The 16921-nt window shown below is 50.7% G+C and overlaps 1 pseudogene; it reads left to right on the plus strand.

Annotated features, from left to right (window-relative positions):
- The first annotated feature begins 13196 nt into the window (after positions 1-13196).
- On the plus strand, positions 13197-16437 carry LOC133235878 (intestinal-type alkaline phosphatase-like; annotated as a pseudogene).
- Positions 16438-16921: the final 484 nt, after the last annotated feature.

Here is a 16921-nt window from a genome sequence, read left to right on the forward strand (position 1 = left end):
TGCCTTGATTCATGGACCTGACATTCCAGGTTCCTATGCAATATTGCTCTTTACAGCATTGGACCTTGCTTCTATCATCAGGCACATCCACAGCTGGGTATTGTTTTTGCTTTGGCTCCATCCCTTCATTCTTCTGGAGTTATTTCTCCACTGATCTCCAGTAGCATATTGGGTACCTACCAACCTGTGGAGGCCTTACAAATAGCTGTGAAAAGAAGAGAAGCAAAAAGCAAAGAAGAAAAGGAAAGATATAAACATCTGAATGCAGAGTTCCAAAGAATAGCAAGAAGAGATAAGAAAACCTTCCTCAGTGATCAATGCAAAGAAATAGAGGAAAACAACAGAATGGGAAAGACTAGAGATCTCTTCAAGAAAATTAGAGATACCAAGGGAACATTTCATGCATAGATGGGCTCGATAAAGGACAGAAATGGTATGGACCTAACAGAAGCAGAAGACATTAAGAAGAGGTGGCAAGAATACACAGAGGAACTGTACAAAAAAGATATTCATGATCAAGATAATCACGATGGTGTGATCACTGACCTAGAGTCAGACATCCTGGAATGCAAAGTCAAGTGGGCCTTAGGAAGCATCACTACGAACAAAGGTAGTGGAGGTGATGGAATTCCAGTGGAGCTATTTCAAATCCTGGAAGATGATGCTGTGAAAGTGCTGCAATCAATATGCCAGCAAATTTGGAAAACTCAGCAGTGGCCACAGGACTGGAAAAGGTCAGTTTTCATTCCAATCCCAAAGAAAGGCAATGCCAAAGAATGCTCAAACTACTGAACAATTGGACTCATCTCACACACTAGTAAAGTAATGCTCAAAATTCTCCAAGCCAGGCTTCAACAATACATGAACCGTGAACTTCCAGATGTTCAAGCTGGTTTTAGAAAGGCAGAGTAACCAGAAATCAAATTGACAACATCCACTGGATCATGGAAAAAGGAAGAGAGTTCCAGAAAAACATCCATTTCTGCTTTATTGACTATGCCAAAGCCTTTGACTGTGTGGATCACAATGAACTGAACTGTGGAAAATTCTGAAAGAGATGGGAATACCAGACCACGACCTGCCTGTTGAGAAACCTGTATGCAGGTCAGGAAGCAACAGTTAGAACTGGACATGAAAAAAAAAAAAAAAAGAACTGGACATGGAACAACAGACTGTTTCCAAAGAGGAAAAGGAGTACGTCAAGGCTGTATATTGTCACCCTGCTTATTTAACTTCTATGCAGAGTACATCATGAGAAACGCTGGGCTGGAAGAAGCACAAGCTGGAATCAAGATTGCTGGGAGAAATATCAATAACCTCAGATATGCAGATGACACCACCCTTATGGCAGAAAGTGAAGAGGAACTAAAAAGCCTCTTGATGAAAGTGAAAGAAGAGAGTGAAAAAGTTGGTTTAAAGCTCAACATTCAGAAAACTAAGATCATGGCATCTGGTCCCATCACTTCATGGCAACTAGATGGGGAAACAGTGGAAACAGTGTCAGACTTTATATTTTTGGGCTCCAAAATCACTGCAAATGGTGACTGCAGCCATGAAATTAAAAGACCCTTACTCCTTGGAAGGAAAGTTATGACCAACCTAGATAGCATATTCAAAAGCAGAGACATTACTTTGCCAACAAAGGTCCTTCTAGTCAAGGCTATGGTTTTTCCAGTGGTCATATATGGATGTGAAATTTGGACTGTGAAGAAAGCTGAGTGCCGAAGAACTGATGCTTTGAACTGTGGTGTTGGAGAAGACTCTTGAGAGTCCCTTGGACTGCAAGGAAATCCAACCAGTCCATTCTAAAGGAGATCAGTCCTGGGTGTTCTTTGGAAGAAATGATGCTAAAGCTGAAACTCCAATACTTTGGCCACCTCATGCAAAGAGTTGACTCATTGGAGAAGACTCTGATGCTGGGAGGGATTGAAGGCAGGAGGAGAAGGGGACGACAGATGATGAGATGGCTAGATGGCATCACTGACTCAATGGACATGAGTTTGGGTGAACTCCGGGAGTTGGTGATGGACAGGGAGGCCTGGCATGCTGTGATTCATGGAGTCGCAAAGAGTCAAACACGACTGAGCGACTGAAGTGAACTGAACTGACAAATCCTTAAAGAGGCTGTGAATTAGATTTTGGATGATGGAGTAGTTTGAATTTTAAAAGGCCTCTTTGCCTTTTTTCCCCCTTTGGTTTCAAGTTCTACCTGATAGAGTTAACTGGGCTCAGTTTTAGGCCATTATGGACTGTATTTCCGTTTCTGATTTCTAGAGGTTTGCAAGACGAGGACAGTTGCTTTTGATTCCCAAAGGAGCTGGCCTGCCACCTAAATGATGTCAAAAGATTGATTTGCCCAACTACATTATCTTTCATTTTCTACTTTATATTACTTAGAGTATTTCCAACTAAAATGGAAATAAAAGGATTTCTATATTCTAGAACTTTAGGATTCAAACTAGCATGCCTTCAAGAGTTCGCATAGGGTGTTCAACAAAGGCCATTATTTCTGATCTGGATTTCTGCTCAAACTCAGACCAATTCACCCTAGGAGGGAAAAAAGTCTCCATCATTGCTTTTATTAGTTCCTGGCTTTTGCCAAATACTGAATGGGCTCAGGTAACCCTATTGATTTCCTTTAGTATTTTTTTTTTTTTTTTTATAGGCTACACTCTATTTAAAGTTTTTTTTTTTTTTAATTTTTCAGCACTTTATTTTTTTTTATTTGATAAATTTAACGCCTTTTATTGCCATACCTCATTTTACTGTGCTTTGCTTTAGTGAACTTTATAGATACATTTTTTTTTTTTTTTCCTTGTTAATTTTCTGTTTAGTTGATCTAACCATAAGTGTGAGTGGGGTATTAAAGTCTCCCACTATTATTGTGTTATTGTTAATTTCTCCTTTCATACTTGTTACCATTTGTCTTACATACTGCGGTGCTCCCATGTTGGGTGGATATATATTTATAATTGTTATATCTTCTTCTTGGATTGATCCTTTGATCATTATGTAGTGACCTCCTTTGTCTCTTTTCACAGCCTTTGTTTTAAAGTCTAATTTATCTGATACGAGTATTGTGACTCCTGCTTTCTTTTGGTCCCAATTTGCATGGAAAATCTTTTTCCAGCCCTTCACTTTCAGTCTGTATGTGTCCCCTGTTTTGAGGTGGGTCTCTTGTAGACAACATATGTAGGGGTCTTGTTTTTGTATCCATTCAGCCAGTCTTTGTCTTTTGGTTGGGGCATTCAACCCATTTACGTTTAAGGTAATTACTAATAAGTATGATCCCGTTGCCATTTACTTTATTGTTTTGGGTTCAAGTTTATACACCATTTTTGTGTTTCCTGTCTAGAGAATATCCTTTAGTATTTGTTGGAGAGCTGGTTTGGTGGTGCAGAATTCTCTCAGCTTTTGCTTGTCTGAAAAGGTTTTGATTTCTCCTTCATACTTGAATGAGATCCTTGCTGGGTACAATAATCTGGGCTGTAGGTTATTTTCTTTCATCATTTTAAGTATGTCTTGCCATTCCCTCCTGGCTTGAAGAGTTTCTATTGAAAGATCAGCTGTTATCCTTATGGGAATTCCCTTGTGTGTTATTTGTTGTTTTTCCCTTGCTGCTTTTAATATTTGTTCTTTGTGTTTGATCTTTGTTAATTTGACTAATATGTGTCTTGGGGTGTTTCTCCTTGGGTTTATCCTGTTTGGGACTCTCTGGGTTTCTTGGACTTGGGTGATTATTTCCTTCCCCATTTTAGGGAAGTTTTCAACTATTATTTCCTCAAGTATTTTCTCATGGTCTTTCTTTTTGTCTTTTTCTTCTGGAACCCCTATGATTCGAATGTTGTAGCGTTTAATATTGTCCTGGAGGTCTCTGAGATTGTCCTCATTTCTTTTAATTCTTTTTTCTTTTATCCTCTCTGATTCATTTATTTCTACCATTCTATCTTCTAATTCACTAATCCTATCTTCTGCCTCTGTTATTCTACTATTTGTTGCCTCCAGAGTGTTTTTAGTTTCATTTATTGCATTATTCATTATATATTGACTCTTTTTTATTTCTTCTAGGTCCTTGTTAAACCTTTCTTGCATCTTCTCAATCCTTGTCTCCAGGCTATTTATCTGTGATTCCATTTTAATTTCAAGATTTTGGATCAATTTCACTATCATTATTTGGAATTCTTTATCAGGTAGATTCCCTATCTCTTCCTCTTTTGTTTGGTTTGGTGGGCATTTATCCTGTTCCTTTGTCTGCTGGGTATTCCTCTGTCTCTTCATCTTGTTTAAATTGCTGAGTTTGGAAGTCCTTTCTGTATTCTGGCAGTTTGTGGAGTTCTCTTTATTGTGGTGTTTCCTCGCTGTGTGTAGGTATGTAGAGGTGGCTTGTCAAGGTTTCCTGGTTAGGGAAGCTTGTGTCGGTGTTCTGGTGGGTGGAGCTGTATTTCTTCTCTTTGTTCAGTCGTGCTATGGGGAGGGAGGGAGGAATGCTGCAAACAAATGACACTGGCGTGCGCTCGCAGTGCCTCAGCCACACTGGGTCTGCCCCCGCTCACGGCGCGTGTAGCCTCCCTGCCCACACTGCTCAGGCTCTAGGTTGTTCCGCCGGGAACAATCCGAGGCTGGCCCTGGGTTGCATGCACCTCCCAGGTCCAAGCCGCTCAGGTTCAGGCACTCAGGTAGTCCTCAGAGGCGCAGACTCAGTTGGGGCTGCGTTTTGTGCTCTTCCCAGGTCCGAGCAGCTCAGGTGATGAGGTGTTTGGCGAGCGCCAATGCTGCGACTTATCGCCTCCCCGCCACTTGGTTATCTGGGTGTAAAACCGGCGCACCATCTCAGGCAGATGTTGACCGTCCAGACCCCCAATAAGTTTTAGTTAGCAAAGAAGCCAGTTTTATAGATAATGTCTCTCTGGGGCTGCGATTGCCCCCTTCCGGCTCAGGCTGCCTGTCACCAGAGGGGGAAGGTTTGCAGCCGGCTACCTCTGTTTAGTCCTTTGTTCCGTGCGCGGGCTGGCGGTGTCTTAGGTTAGGGCTGGCTTTTCGCATGGTAGATATCCCACAGTCTGGTTTGCTAGCCCAAATTATTTCGCTCAGATAGCGCTCAGGGTATTCAGGCCAGATTCTTACTCTCAGCGATGCAGCCCGCGCCGCGCCTCCCTGCCCAGCCCCCGCTTGCTAATGGCGGATGCAGGCGTCTGCGCTGCTTCTCCGCTGGAGGAGTTACCGTAGGGCTCGCAATCTGCGAGTTTTAATTGTTTATTTATTTTTTCTCCCTGTTATGTTGTCCTCTGTGCTTCCAAAGCTCGGCACGGATTCGGCAGTGAGAAGGTTTCCTGGTGTTTGGAAACCTCTCTCTTTTTAAGACTCCCTTCCCGGGACGGAACTCCGTCCCTCCCTCTTTGTCTCTTTTTTTGTCTTTAATATTTTTTCCTACCTCCTTTCGAGGAGTTGGGTTGCTTTTCTTGGTGCCTGATGTCCTCTGCCGGCATTCAGAAGTTGTTTTGTGGAATTTACTCGACGTTTAAATGCTCTTTTGATGAATTTGTGGGGGAGAAAGTGTTTTCCCCGTCCTACTCCTCCGCCATCTTGGCGCCTTCCCCTCCTTTAGTATTTTGAACTAACATTTTTGAGAGGCAGATTTATATGGGCTGTCTTACATGCCAGGCAGGGGAAAATTTCCCAGTGAGATATAGGTCCATCCCCACAATATAATCCAGAAAAGGAGAAGTAGCCATCTTATATAAAGCTCACTCAAATACACCAATTTTATGTAAACTTGCATCTCTCAAACAAGTCCACTCCACTAACCCCAGTTTAGAAAAATGTAGAGGCTGGAAGAAAAAAGTTACACTTCAGATATATGACCAGCAATGACTTAGGGCAACAGTTAGACCAGTTAATCAAATTCAAGATTGACAAGAGGCCCTGGATCCCTTGGCTCACCACTCACTGGGGGACCCCAAAGCCTTTTATATAAGAATGGATAAGATGGTGGAGTAGGGGGATAAGAAAGGTTTCTGGGACTCCCTGCATGATGGAGATTTGTTAAGAGAGTCCTGATGGAGGCTAAGGGTAGGGGTATAAGAGTTGATGGAACTGAGATATGCCCTACTGTTTGCCTTCTTTTGTGATTGGCATCTTTCATTCTAGATTGTTGGTGAGAATCTGTTGCCTGCAACAAATGTCTCCTTATTCCCATTGCTGTGCAGTGTTCCATGTATCACAATGGGACAATTTTTTTTTTTTTTCCGAAAGTTGAGCTGTTTCCAACATTTTGTGTGTGTGAGTCGCTCAGTCATGCCCAATTCTTTGCGACTCCATGGACTGTAGCCCACCAGGCTCCTCTGTCCATGGGGATTCTCCAGGCAAGAATACTGGAGTAGGTTACCATGCCCTTCTCCAGGGGATCTTCCTGACCCAGGGATCAAACCCAGGTCTCCCACATTTGCCATTTGAGCCACCAGGGAAACCGTTTCCAGTTTTTTGCTGCTTATTAAATGGTGCTGCTGTAAATGGGTTGGCCACATGTGCCACAGAGTCTGCAGGACGTTTTACCCAGAGTAGAAGCTCTCCATCCTGGGACGAGTGGGTCCTGATGTCACAGAGAAGGCTTGTGTCTGCAGTGAGTGCAACTCCCATTCCGTCACCTTCTCTCCAAGGCTCACAGGGTGGGGTTTTTGCTCTTTGCCCACCTGGAGGTCTGTAAGAGCACCGTGTGGTTGATGCTACCTCACTTGAATGCCTTTCCACTGTCTCCCTGGGTGAAGAAGCTCTCCAGTGGCGGGTGGACAGGCGGCTCAGGCAGAGGGGAGAGTGGCTGGCAGAGAAAGGACAGTGGCAGAAGAGGGAGTGGGGGAGGAGCTGTCCAGGAGCACTAGCAGGAGGGAACCAGCTAGGAGGGCAGGGGCCAAGCAGAGGGCTGATTCTGAGGGCCAAAGTACCTGCCACCTTTCTCAGCCGTGACTCCCCAACTGCCTCTGCCCAAGCGCCCCCTCCTCCAGTACCACCCCTCCAGCAGCACCTTGCAGGCAGATCTCATCTGTGGATGAGGATGGTGGAGGGCCCAGCATCTCCCTACCTCTATACCCTCTTCTAGCCCCTGAAGTACCAATCTCGTGACCTCATCTTGGGAATTATTCATACATTCAGGTCCCACAGGAACCCACTCGACTTCCTGCTCCTCTCCCATGGGGGCCGGACATTGTAAGCAGGGGAGGTCCCTGGGCTCCAGCCGGTAAGGTGTCCACACTCTTCCTATTGCCCAGCTGAGGGGACCTTGATCCTTCCCCAGGACAGTGTTCAGGAGCATGAATGGGTCACCGCACCCGGACACTCCTAGGCAGGAGGCCCCACCCTGGGTGGGTCTGTGGGGGCCCCTCTGGGCCTCAAGGATGCTTTCCATGTGGTCACTGCTCAGGAGACTTTAACTGGAATCAAGTGTCTCCTTCAAAGAACAAGTAGCCGCCCAGCTTCTGATTTCGGTCCCTGAGGCCCTCTCTGAGCAGGGCCCCTCTCCACCGGCTCCCTGCGAGCCTCATCTCAGCCCCCTCCCCTGATCTGTGCCCAAGACCAGTATCATGAGCCCCCTCCACTAACAGCTGCTTCTGGGGCCTTCCTTTCAGCTTTGCCACCTCCCCCTGACCCCAAGTGCCACCACTGGTGCTGACTCTTCTGCAGGTAGAGCCCAGTGTGGGGGCAACTGCGATCCCTGGGGTCCCCAGGTGAACCCCAGTGTGCACTGCCCAGCTCTGCTGAGTCCGGACGTTTCCCCCCGGTGAGTCCTCGGGTGCCCCTGGGGCCGTGCTGTCTCTGGGTCCTTCCATGGCCCCCAGGACTGGCCCTTCCCAAGGCCGGTCTCCAGTCTGCCCTTCGGAACATGCAGAGCCTGATCCTAAAGTTCATGAACCAGAGCTGCCAGTGCCTTCACCTTCACTGTGACCTTGGAGACTCTGGGCAGCTGGCCTCCACAAGAATCCCCGGGAGCCCATGACCGCACGGGGCGGCAGCACCCTTACTTGCTCTCACATGAGCCATCCTTCCTGAACCATCAGTCGCTCCGGAGCCACGAGGCCACAAACTGCTGTGCGGCTGTGATCTCCTTCTGACCAACTTTCCTGATGGCCTTTCTCAGGGGGACTGGGAGGAGGGGTGGGTGGCCTGGCCTCCTCTCCTGGCCTCAGAACTGCAAGGACTGGCCTGGCTGGAGGCAAAGAAACTTCATCAGAAATCCTAGGATGGCTGGGCATGCATGGCCACTCTTGTCCTGGCTAGGCGGCAATGACGTCCTCCAGCCCAGTGCTCACTCAGCGTCCTCTGACCTCCCGGTCAACCCCCTGGGGGCTCTTCAGGAGGCTCGGAAATGCCCCAATCCCACGTGGCCCCCCAGAAAACAAGGACAAAATTAAACGTGTTTGCTTCCTGCATCCGAGCTCCAGTGGAGACATTCATACCATTTCTACGGGGCTGGTGGAGGAGGAAATGAAAGGTGGAGAGGAGGGTCCAGGGAGCCACGTGCCCTAGAAAGGGAGCCTCCATTTCTGCAAACTTCTGGAGTGTGGGGGCTGGGGGTGGGGTATCAGTAATCAAAGCCTTCCTGTTTCCATCTGTTGCCTGCTCTCATCTGAGTGACAAGACTGTCACTACGTCTCAGGGGATATCCTGAGATTGGGTGGGCAAGACACAGGCAGAAGACATCCCCCCAGGGATCCCTTGGTGCCACTGTGGGCTCTGCACTGCCCCCTGCTGGCAGTGCCTGCCGTGGGCCGCATGCTGGGGGCTGAGACAGGGCCCAGAGAGCCCAGCGTGGTAAATGGGGACAACGGTAGAAGGTTCTGGTCTCCAGATGAGACCCCGCAGGACTCTGTTCTTCCCAAAGAACAGAGAGACTGGGACAACCGTCCCCCACAGAGCAGGCTCCATGGAGCTGGCCATCCCCTGGCCCCAGGCAGCCATAACCCCTGAGTACAGGACCAGAGGTGTTATCTCTTACTGCAGAGCAGAAGCCATGCTGCCTGCTGTCTGGTTATCACGGGCCCCAGGGGAGGGAGTGGAACAGCTTTTCATCTCAGGTGATTCAGGCCCAGAAGTGGGGAGCCAGATCCCTGGTGGGAACTTGGACAAACACGCTTTGTTTACCGCAAGTGACACCTGGTTTGTATTAGGTCTTCAGTCCTGCTCAGGAACAGGAGAAAATTCACAAGAAACCAAGAGAGATCACAGTGCCTGATCATTTAATGTTGTCATAAGAACGTTGAAGAAAACTTTATGCTCCACACCAGGCTAAATTAAAAACAGTGACAAAACTAAATGGTGGTGTGGATGCAGAGAAACGGTATCCCCCATAAGTTGCTGGTGGGGATGCAAAGTGCTGCGGCCGCTCTGCTGAACTACACATGCAGCAACCCTATGACCCCATGACCCAGCAGCTCCACTCCTGGACATACATCCCAGAGAAATGAAATGCAAACAAATATTCACACAGAAATGAGTCCGAGAAGATTCCTGGCTGCTTTACTTAAAACAGTCAAACCTGGAATCGGCCCAAAGGTCTTTGCACACATGAATGCTTAAACACGCCAGGGCGGGGGGTAGGGGCAGTGGTCCACTCACCCCGAGACTCTTCTCAGCAACACAAAGGAGTCCTGGCCCTAGTGAATCTCCAGGGGATTAGTCTGAGTGAAAAGAGGCCACTCCCAAAAGACTACCTGATTCCATTCATGTAGCTTAGAAGGCAGTGGCACCCTACTTCAGTACTCTTGCCTGGAAAATCCCATGGACGGAGGAGCCTGGTGGGCTGCAGTCCATGGGGTGGCTATGAGTCAGACACAACTGAGCGACTTCACTTTCACTCTTCACTTTCAAGCATTGGAGAAGGAAATGGCAACCCGCTCCAGAATTCTTGCCTGGAGAATCCCAGGGACAGGGGAGCCTGGTGGGCTGCCATCTATGGGGTCGCACAGAGTCGGACACGACTGAAGCGACTTAGCAGCAGCAGCTTACTCAGAAACACAGGAATGGGTTAGGGAAAGAGGGCAGGGTGGTTATAAAGGGGCCCTGGGGGTTGGAGCTGTTCAGACTCCTGACTATGGTGTGTTTACATGAACGCACACATGTGATAAATGGTACAGAACCCACACACATGCAAGTGAGTACAGGTAAAACAGCAGACTCTGAACAGAAATGTGAAAATCTGTGAGTTATTCCGTCGGAGAAGATTGGAGAAAGCATGCAAGGGATGTCTGTATTACTTCTTACAATCACGTGTGAATCTACAGTCATTTCACGTCAAAAATTTGAATTTAACAAAGGGACTGGGAATGAATCTTGCAGTAACAAAAATTTAAATTATGGCCTGATGAAAAGAACCAATCAGCTAATTAAGCACCTGCCCAGGAGTTAGTCCCTTCTGACCTTTAGCCAAGAATTTTCCAAGCACAAGACTATGTGGGGGACAGAGGCAGCTGACGGGGGCGGGGAGGGGGGAACAGGAAGGAGCCCCCAGCAGGCAGGTCTTCTGGGAGCTGGAGGGTAACCTGGGTCAGTGTGGAGAGTGGGTGGAACAGCAGGTCAAGGAAGAGGAACCCGGAAGCTCTGCCTGAGGGGAGGGCACCTGGGCAGGGGGCTGGGCAGGAAGATGCTGGTGGCCAGTGCAGTGTGGCTCGGGGGTGAGGGGGCCCGAGTTGGGAGGGGGCTACCCAGGTCCACTGGGGTGGGTGAGGCAGGAGGGAAGGGGTTTCTTTCCTTTGAAAAAAAAAAGTCTTAATTGTGCTAAAATAAAACACAATATAAAAGTTAAGAACTTGGGACTTGCCGGGTTGTCCAGCATTTAAGACTCCCCACTTCCACTTCAGGGAGGACAGTTTGCATTCTTGGTCAGGGAACTAAGATCTAGATGCCCATTGTGCAGCCAAAAAAGAAAAAGTAAAGAAAAATAAAAAGTTACAATCTTAGCCATTTTTAAGGCCCAGTTCAGTAGTGCTGAGTATTCACACTAGGTTGGTCACACATCTCCAGAACTTAATCATCTTATAAAACTGAAAACCGTTAAACAAGTCCTTAGTCTCCCGCCTCCCAGCTCCTGGCGGCCACCATTCAACTTTCTATTTCTATGCATTAGACTACTAGAGATACCTAGGGAAGTAGAATCACACAGTATTTGTCTTTTTGTGAGTGTTTTTTTTTTTTTTTTCACTGAGCATCATGTCCTCGAGGTTCTGAAAGGTTGTTGCTGAGTTGTGAAAGATGGCGGGATTCTTGGCCTCCAGAGGAGATGAATTCAATCCAGAGCCAGTGACAGGCTTGATTGCTCAGAGCTTTTGTGTGATAAAGTTTTATTAAAATATAAAAGGGATAGACAAAGCTTCTGACATAGACATCAGATGGGGGCAGGAAGAGTGCCCCCCTGCTAGCCTTTAGCAGTATGTTATATACCTATCAGCAAACTGTTAATTAGAAAAAGGAAATGTCTCAAAACTCAGAGTGGCACCAGGCCCCTCACCCACAGCATGCATTTTGAGATAACATTGGCACAAGGTGAGCCATCCCAGGCCATAAAACGTTTGACGTGAATCTTGAAGGAAGGCAGGTTTCCAAGTAAATATATAGTTTCATTAACACAGATTAGGAGAACAATGTATAAGTAAAACATACTTTACTCCAAACCAGTAAAACACACTGGCTTGTTGAGCCCTTATTGGTTCTGAGTCTTAAGCGGAACTGACTTGAAGAAAGACAGTCCAGGGCAAATACATAGTTCATTAACAGAGCTTAAGAGAAACATTTCCAGAAGAAAAATGCATTGTTTAGCTCCAGGTTTGAGAAAAGTTAAGTTCAGGTGGAACCAGGTGTTGTCATGGCAACACAGAATTTTAAGAGAAACCTACTTTTAATTTTGTATAGAGGAAGGAAAAAATCTGACACTTACAGTTTGTTTCCTCCTGCCACTTAAGAGAGAGAAAAAAACGTCTGACACACTTTCAGCCTATTTCCCCTGTTTAGAGACCCCTAGCCTTCCTGCCAGGCAATGGCACCCCACTCCAGTACTCTTGCCTGGAAAATCCCATGGACAGAGGAGCCTGGTAGGCTGCAGTCCATGGGGTCGCTAAGAGTCCGGCATGACTGAGTGACTTCACTTTCACTTTTCACTTTCATGCATTGGAGAAGGAAATGGCAACCCACTCCAGTGTTCTTGCCTGGAGAATCCCAGGGATGGGGGAGCCTGGTGGGCTGCCATCTATGCGGTCTCACAGAGTTGGACACGACTGAAGCGACTTAGCAGCAGCAGCAGCAGCAGCCTTCCTGCCTGTTACCCTCTCAGTTCATCCGTGTTGTAGCAGGGGTCAGACTTTCCTTCCTCTTTGAGGCAGCACAGTATCCCACTGTATAGCTCTATCATGCTTTGTTTATCCATTCATCTGCCAGTGGACTGTTGAATTACTTGCAAGTCTTGGCTGTTGTGAATAATGCTACTACAAGTGTTGGTGTGCAAAACTTCTAGATCCTGCTTTGCATTCTCTGACACTATTTTGGCTGAGCCACACAGCTTGCAGGATCTTAGTTTCCTGACAAGGTATCGAAGCTGAGCCCCCTGCCATGAAAGCATGGAGTCCTAACCACTGGACCACCAGAGAATTCTCTCTGCCTTCAAAGCTTTGGGGATACACACCCAGAAGTGAGATTGCTGGATTGGAGAAATGTCTTTTTAACCTAACCTAGGGCTGCTGAAACCTCTTAGCTCCTATCACAAGCTATTCCTGTGAGTGTGGGTGGCCTGGGGAGAGAACAGATTCATCTCTGCCTTCCACCTACCTGTCTAAGCGAGCCGAGGTCTACGTCATGTACGAGGCACTGGGCCCGCATTCCTGGCCCTTCACAGGAAACACGCACGCAGAGTGCCGGCCGAGCTCAGCCCTCAGTAACTGAAGACACAGACAAGGCTCTGCTGTCACCTCAATTCTGCACAGAAGAAGTTGGGCCCAGGCTCCCAGGTGCCCCGCTAGCCCAGTGCCCACCCCACCTGCCCAGGCCAAGCCTGGTGAGGAGCTGCGTGGTGGGCAGGGCTCCCAGGCCACCCTTTCTGTCTCTGTGCCTCAGGGCATCGGGAAACCAAACCCAGGCCCCCGCCCAGTCTGTATGCTTCCAACCCCACCTCCCTCGGCACCCAGAACCAAACCTGAACACAGGAGGTGAATAAAGCAGAGATGATTCTCTCACAGCACTTGCTGAGCGAGGGTTAGAAGTAGCCTCTGTCAGGATCATGTAAATATTCCTCAGGTGAAAAACATCTGCACCCTAATCCCACCCCACTCTGAGGAGATGGCTGGGGACGATCCTGTGAGGGAGGGACCTGACTCAGATGCTTGGCCACATCTACCAATTCTGATGGTGACAGGGCCTAAAGTCATAGGGCAGGTGAGAGGCAGGGTGTGGCCCCCTAAGGCACTGGGAGGGACATGGAGACTTCACAGCAGGAATTTAAGCCAGTGCTGCAGCCAGTTCCTGGTGCCCCAGCCTTGCCCGAGACCCAGCCTCCCCAGGTCCCATCCTGACCCTCCGCCATCACACAGCCATGCAGGGGGCTTGCGTGCTGCTGCTGCTGGGCCTGCAGCTACAGGTCTCCCTCGGCCTCGTCCCAGGTAACCAGGCAGCTCCCGGTGCCCTCTACTCACAGGGGTGGCCCCAGGCTGACCTGACCTCCACTCTCCCCTTGAGCAGTCGATGAGGAAGACCCCGCCTTCTGGAACCGCCAGGCAGCCCAGGCCCTTGATGTGGCTAAGAAGCTGCAGCCCATCCAGACAGCCGCCAAGAATGTCATCCTCTTCTTAGGGGATGGCGAGTGCGCTAGGCTGGTCCACACCCTGTCCCCCGACAACCCTGGAATCCTGGGCTGCCGGCTGACCCAGGCTGGCCCCAGGGACTCAGACCTGACACAGTGTACCTTCAGGGATGGGGGTTTCCACGGTGACAGCCGCTCGGATCCTAAAGGGGCAGATGGCTGGCAAGCCGGGACCTGAGACACCCCTGGCCATGGACCAGTTCCCATACGTGGCTCTGTCCAAGGTAAGGGCCAAGTGGCCTCAGGGTGGTCTACACCAGAGGGGTGGGTGTGGGCCTAGGGAGCAGGGTAGGAGGGAAAGCCCCAGGAGGGTCTCGGGCTGAGATAGGGGCCGGGGGCTGTGAGGATGGGCCCAGGGCCTGGGTCAGGAGCTGGGTGTCTACCCCAGCAGAGCTGAAGGCATCTCTGTCCCCAGACATACAACGTGGACAGACAGGTGCCAGATAGCGCAGGCACTGCCACTGCCTACCTGTGTGGGGTCAAGGGCAACTACAGAACCATTGGTGTAAGTGCAGCCGCCCGCTACAACCAGTGCAACACGACGCGTGGGAATGAGGTCACGTCTGTGATGAACCGGGCCAAGAAACAGGTGGGCTTGGGCGTCAGCTTCCCGGGCAGGGACGGGCTCAGAGACCTCAGTGGTCCCCCGTGACCTCTGCCACCCTCAGGGAAGGCAGTGGGAGTGGTGACCACCACCAGGGTGCAGCACGCCTCCCCAGCCGGGGCCTATGCGTACACGGTGAACCGAAACTGGTACTCAGACGCCGACCTGCCTGCCGATGCCCAGATGAACGGCTGCCAGGACATCACTGCATAGCTGGTCAACAGCATGGATATTGACGTACGACATGAGGGGCTAAGGGCGGGGCTGGGCAGAGGGGGTGGGACAGACATCTGTCACAGACCCAGGAAACTCACAGCCCTGGGGACTGACAGCCCCTCCCATGTGTGGAGGGGGAGGAGGTGAGGACAGACCTTTCCCACAGACCTGGTGGGGGAGGTAGGGGCTGTGTGAGAGGCGTAAAGGGCCAAGTAGGCCCTGAACCCACCTGCCCTAATCTCTGGCTCCAGGTGATCCTGGGTGGAGGCTGAATGTGCATGCTTCCTAAGGGGACCCCAGACCCTGAATACCCACATGATGCCAATCAAATTGGAGTCCAGAAGGACAAGCAGAACCTGGTGCAGGAGTGGCAGGCCAAGCACCAGGTGATGGGGGCTCATGGATGCAGGGGGTACAGTGGGGCCGGGCCTGGGGTGTCGGGCTATGGGCTGAGGCCTGGTTCTGCCCTCCCAGGGAGGCCACTATGTGTGGAACCGCACGGAGCTCCTTTAGGCAGCCAATGACTCCAGTGTAACACACCTCATGGGTAACAACCCCACCCACCCCCACTGTCCTCCCAGGGATGGGTGCCACGGGCCCCCGGTCCCCAGCTTGCAGGTCTCCACTGGTCCCCTTTCCCACAGCCCTCTTTGAGCCAGTTGACATGGCCTATCAGACTCAGTGAGACCACACCAATGACCCGTCCCTGGAGGAGATGACGGAGGCGGCCCTGCAAGTGCTGAGCAGGAACCCCAGGGGCTTCTACCTCTTTGTGGAGGGTGAGTGGCAGCCCCTTGGGGAACAGAGGAGCGATGAGGGCCATCAGAGCGGGTTTAGTATCTTATATGTGACTTACCTGCAGGAGGCCGCATTGACCACGGTCACCATGATGGCAGAGCATATAGGGCGCTGACCGAGGCGGTCACGTTTGACAATGCCATCGCCAAGGCTAACGAGCTCGCTAGCGAACTGGACACGCTGATCCTTGTCACTGCAGACCACTCTCATGTCTTCACTTTTGGTGGCTACCCCCTTCGTGGGAACTCCATTTTCGGTAAGCCCAGGGAGACTGGCAGGTCCTTGTCCCTAAGTTACGAGGCACAAAGTGCTCTGAGCCAGTTCCCTCCTCTGCAAAGTGGAGCAACTGCCCTGTATCACTCTGGTGAGGATTAAGCCAGTGAACAGACAAGACGTGCCTGGGCTCAGCACACAGAAGGCACCCAAAAGGATTGGGTCAGTGTGATCACTGGGTCCCCTCCTCCTTGCAGGGTTGGCAGATGGCAAAGCCAGAGATGGCAAGTTCTATACTCCCTCCTCTATAGCAATGGCCCCGGGTACCAGATGAACAGGGACTCAAGACCTGATGTGGACGAAACCAAGAGCAGTGGGTGGGCCCTGGGGTGCAGGGGAAGAGGGATGGGAGGATCCTGGCTGGGAAGTCAGAGGAGGGGGAGGCCGCCTCCCTGCCGGCTCTGAACTCCCATTCTCTGCCAGGGGACCCCTCACCCCAGCAGCAGGCGGCCGTGCCCCTGGTTAGGGAAACCCACGGGGGCGAGGACGTGGCGGTGTTTGCCGCGACCCGCAGGCGCACCTGGTGCACGGCGTGCAGGAGGAGACCTTCGTGGCGCACATCATGGCCTTTGCGGGCTGCGTGGAGCCCTACACCGACTGCCATCTGCCGGCCCCCGCTCACCCCACCAATACTGCATGCCAGGCCGCCTGCCCACCTTCTCTGGCACTGCTGGCCGGGGCTCTGCTGCTGCTTCTGGCCCCTGCCCTGCACTGACCCCCACCAGCCCAGACCTAGGGAATTCCTGCTCCCCTGCCCAGAAGCTTCAATGGACTCGAACCACCCTGGAGGCTGAGGCCCTGACTTTCCTGTGAGAGCCACAGTCTTCAGTGCCCCCGGCCTCGGTGTCCCCAGATTTTGTTGGAGCTGCCCCAGACCCCAGGAAAGGCAACGGCTCAGACCACCCAGTCTCTTCTCCCCACCCAACAGCCCTGCCTGAGGACCACACTGGCACCAGAGGTGTCCCCCATAAGGTATCAGGGCCTACCAGACCCCCACTGGGGGCTTCCGGGAGGCATGGTTTCTGGTTGCCTGACTTCCAGGAGGCGTGGCTCCCGGGGAGCTGTGGCTTCCCATCCTCCTGGAACCCACCCTGTGGGCACCTCGCCGGCCAAGGAGGTGTCTGGGGCCAGGAGCGCCGGGGGGCCCCTCGACACAGAGTCCTCAGCAGTCCCTCCTAGGAACCCAGCGGTACCACTAC

The sequence above is a fragment of the Bos javanicus genome, chromosome 2 (genome assembly GCF_032452875.1).
Source record: "Bos javanicus breed banteng chromosome 2, ARS-OSU_banteng_1.0, whole genome shotgun sequence".
In the NCBI taxonomy this organism is placed as follows: Eukaryota; Metazoa; Chordata; class Mammalia; order Artiodactyla; family Bovidae; genus Bos; species Bos javanicus.